Genomic DNA, 4,790 nt, shown 5'->3' on the forward strand with positions numbered 1-4,790 from the left:
GAGAGAGAGAGAGAGAGAGAGAGAGGGGGGGGGAAGAGAGAGATAGAAAATACATATATCATATTATAAAATACAAAGGAGAGATACACTCCAATAAAATATTAGTGGGAGCCTTTATGTCCACATTCTCAGCCATGAAGATCATCCAGGAAATAAAACAACAACAAAAAATAACAGTTAAAATATGTTCTGGATCAAATGGACCTAACAGAAGTTTATATGAAATGCCCAATCCAACAGATGCAGAATACACATTATTCCCAATCATACATAGTATATTCTCCACAATAAACCATACAACAGGTAACAAAACAAGTCTTATCCCAGCATTGTTATATTATTTTTTGTTTGTAATTTTTGTTTGCTTGTTTTACTGGATATTAAAACCATAAATGCTTTACCACTGAGCTAAATTCCCAGTTCTTTCTATTTGTTTATTTTTATTTTAAGGCAGAGTCTATCTAAGTTTCTGGGCCTGGACTGGAACTTGAAATCATTCTGTCTCATGTTCCCAAATTACTGGGAATCCAAGAGTGTCCCCCTGTGCCTGACATATAAATAGTCTCAAAAAAATTAAATACTTAAATAACATTGAGTATATTTTATAACCACACAATAAAAACTACAAATCAATATAAAAGAAAGTTGGAAAACATGGAAGTTAAACAACTTACCAATGAACAACAAATTGATCTAGGAAGGAATCGAGAAAGAAATTCTTAATGTTTCTGGAAACAACATATAAAATTCTATGAAATATGGCAAGAACAATATTAAGAGGGTCATTTATAGCAATATAGGCCCACATCAAAAAACAGAAAGATCTCAAATTATTAAATTCTGCTGCATCTGATGGAATCAAACAAGAACAAATAAACCCTACTTTATAGGAAGTAAATAAATACTAATGATCAGAGTAGAAATAAATAAAATGGACAATACAAGCTGAAAAATAAAGACCTATTTAAAAAAATATTTAAAAATGGAAAAACCCATAGTTACATCTATCAGAAAAAAAAAGAAAGGAGAGAAGTCTCAAACAAGTGAATTCATAGATAAATAAGAAGGTATTATAACTGACATCACAGAAACATAAATATCATGAGATTATTATGTAAAATAAGGCCAAGAGACTTGATAAACTTGACAAAATTACAAAATTCTCAGAAACATACACATTAGTCAAGACTGAATAATGAATAAATAGAAAACATAAGCCGATTCATATGAAATAACTTGATTGAATCAATAATAAAAAGTCTCCTATTGAAGAAAAGCACAGGACCACATTACTTCATTGTTGATTGATATCAAATATTTAAATAAGAGTTAATAATTCTGTCTTCAATCATTTAAAAAGATAAAAGGGGAATGAGGTCTTGCAAACATATTCCATAAGGGCAGCATTACCCTCATCAAAACTAATTAAGGTCACAATAAATATGAAAACTATACAGCATGGTGGAGTGGGAGCAAAGATGGAATTGAGGAAGACTGAATTTTCAAGTTTTCTGCAATTCAGAGTTGAAGCAGCAGGAATACTACTTCTCAGTGAGGCAGATGACTGAGGAAATTTACTGAAATTCAATAATGGGTTGAAGGCCCAGAAAGATCCAGAAATTCTGGTGTTTTAAACCAAGGACAAAAGATTATCCATAAGCAGGGAGTCACAGCAGCCTTGGAGGCCATGGCGCTGAACCCATGGCTCTGTCGGAGAGCCCTCCTGTTGTCCTGGAGGCTCTGCAGGGAGCCTCGACAACCACTGCCCCCGACCCCTGATCCTGTTATGGGCAGCCTATCGCTGCCCCACAGCAGCATTTCATAAGCCCTAGGCCCAGGTGCCTCCTGCAAGGGAGAGCTGATTCCACTTTCCGTGATCCCTGTGTAGCTGCAGCAAGATCCTACCCAACAGCTGGTGCTCAATATGTACAAGGTCAAGATTGGAAAATCATACCAAAATTCTATTGTTGTCCAATTGAAGGGTGCCCTAGAGGTCTCGGAAGATCATTTTCTCAGTTTTCTCTTGTAAAAGAGCACTTTTTGAAAATGCATGCGGAGAAGCAGCGTAAATGCAATGAGTGCAGCAGTGCCTATTGTACAAAGTGAAACTTGATAAAGCAAACAGAGGAATGTTGCTAGACATTCCAGTGCACATGCCACTGTCCCTACCCAGCAGAACAACATTACAATCTCACATTTGGTATCAGATCCCTGCAGAACACAGAGATCCACCTATTAAAAGCAAATGGAAACTACCAACAAAACCAGAAGTTATCTATTAAGACCATTGAACCAGTGAGCACCCAACCAACCCCTCAATCAAATGCTCAAGAACTAGAAACTTCAGATATAAAATTAATAACCTCTTTTGAAGATTCATGCAGCTTTAATGCCATATAGCAGAGTGTCACAACACCTCTGAGATATCCTAAGAAATGGTTCTACCAAAGACCAAAGTGGCTCTGGTTAAACTTCCAGTCACAGATTTCTCTCCTGTGCCTGTCTTTTGCCTACCTCTGACTCTTTGCCTGAGCCTGTGGCAGTTCGGTTAGAATTAGGACTCCACCGCAGGTCCTTGGTACTTGGAGCCCATTACAGTAGGAACCCTAAGCCTTTGCCTAGAGTCAGAGGCTTGCTGTCTTAAAGAGAGCATACCTCTTTAAAAATTATAAATCCTGTTGTTGAGCCAGTCAGTACCAGCATTCAAATGAACTTTGTTAAAATCTGTATAATGTTTTATAAGAGAAGACATATCAAAAGAATGGTATTTCTTCAATCAATATACAGATGGATCTGTCCTATGCCTCACAAAACCTCATACCTTCTTGCCCGGTGGTTTGGCCTTGACTCCTCCATGTCATTTTGTTCTCAGACTTATCTGTCACTTGATTCTCAAGAATCCCTTTTCATTAGTATTTATACCCAGATGCTTCTGAACATTTCTTTGGTAACTTTATCTATAGCTGCTCAGAGTGATGTGTTTATGAACGCTTGTTGTCAGCCTGGTGGGATCTCCAGAGAAACCCAGACCAGTTGGATACAAAATCCTGCAGAAGGCCAAGTACAGAGGGGAAAAGCTAGAATGTACAGAAACATTTTTGATAGTGTACTTTCATCTTACAGTGTTCATGCAGACAATTTTATAAGCAGCAGCTTAGTAGCAGAAGACAGTTACTCATGGTTTGTTAACTCAGAATGACCCTAAGACTTTAAATCAACATATTGAGAAATCTGCTCCAATTTGGGGCTTCAATGCACAGAATAGTGTGCTTCCTTCACAGAACATGACAGATAATCAGACCCAAGCCATAGAATTATTAAGTGATTTAGAAAACATCTTGTAAAGTAATCTGCCTCATCAGACATTGGATAATTGTGGTTTTTGTCTGACGCAAACAGTGGGCCTGACACTCAGCTGCCATCTGGCCAAATCCAGAATCCTGAAATAGATTTTGATATTGAAGAATTCTTCCCAGCTTCAAATATCCAGACTGAAACTGAACATAGTGAATTTAGCACTGGGAACACTGAGCCAGTCTTGGAATCACTGGACATCGAGATTCATACTCACTTCTGCCCAGCCTATGGTTGCAGGGCAAATTCTCACTTCCTAGGCCTTGAGATATTTGACACACAAATGCAGACAGACTTAAACTTTTTAGACAATAGTGCTCATCTGCCCCTTGGCAGCATCCTGAAACACTCCAGCTTTTCCATGAGCAATAATTCATCTGACACAGAGACCCAGATTGAAGGACTCTCCTCTGCTCCAAACCTATCTGCTCTGGAGGTTCATTAAACAGTACAGAAACACTGAACAAGAGTTCAAGTTTTGAAACCCTGGATAGCTGGTTCTTCACCAGCAATAAAACTCAGACAGCAATGGATGGCTTTCTTCTGGCCAACTTCTCCTGGAACATGATGAAGTCTCTGTTCAGCTCTGCAGAAATTCAGATGTGTCCTGACCTGCACGCAGTCTCCAACTTCTAAACATAAAGTCCACATAGGATGGTGCTTACCATTTCCTTCCAGATGTAGAAAATTGTGAGAAGGGACAACAGTAGTAACTTTGTTGAATGTAGCTGATAATGCAATTACTCAGATTCTTTGTGTGTTCATTGCCTTTTGTACATATAAACATGAATTTGTATATAAATATATTATAAAGTATAAGATGTTGATCCAAAAAAATAAATTGGGCGTGTGTAACAGTGGTTCACTTTATGCTTTGACTATAACACTTGCTGCTCTACCACTGCAACTTATTTTTTTTTAAATGGACAAGTTTCTTTCTCTTACTCTCTCCCTGCTTCTCCCTAAACTCTCCCCCTCTCTAATCTTAGGGGAAATAGGATTATCTTTCTTCCTTATCCTAGACAGAGTTATCTGTCCCTGAGTACACACCCACTATAGAATTGATGGTACCAGAAGATCTCAGAACCAAATATCTCCCAAATTAACAAGTGAATTATAACTCCAGACAGAGAACACATGGAATGTAGCCTTTGAGTCACTCTTTGAAAGCCCTTATTCCTACTGATGGACAGTATCACAGCCTTTGGGATAGTAATCTCCTTTGTTTCTCCTTTGCTAGAAAAGCAATAAACCTTAATTTTTCCTTTTCTCAAAACCATGTCCTTGTTATTAGATTGGCATTAGGGACAAGGACTGAGCTTTTGGAGACAAATTTGTCACCTCAGATAGGACCAAGAGTGGCCCCCACTCCAGCTTTCTTGGGCTGGCCTGGCTTTCCAAGGAGCCCCACTTCCCACTTCTATGCTGAGAATTCA

The 4,790-nt window shown here is 38.3% G+C and overlaps 1 pseudogene; it reads left to right on the forward strand.

Moving 5' to 3' along the window:
* The first annotated feature begins 1,687 nt into the window (after positions 1-1,687).
* Positions 1,688-3,990, forward strand: LOC114091173 (ATM interactor pseudogene; annotated as a pseudogene).
* The last annotated feature ends 800 nt before the right edge of the window (positions 3,991-4,790 follow it).

This window comes from Marmota flaviventris, chromosome X (genome assembly GCF_047511675.1).
Source record: "Marmota flaviventris isolate mMarFla1 chromosome X, mMarFla1.hap1, whole genome shotgun sequence".
Taxonomy (NCBI): Eukaryota; Metazoa; Chordata; class Mammalia; order Rodentia; family Sciuridae; genus Marmota; species Marmota flaviventris.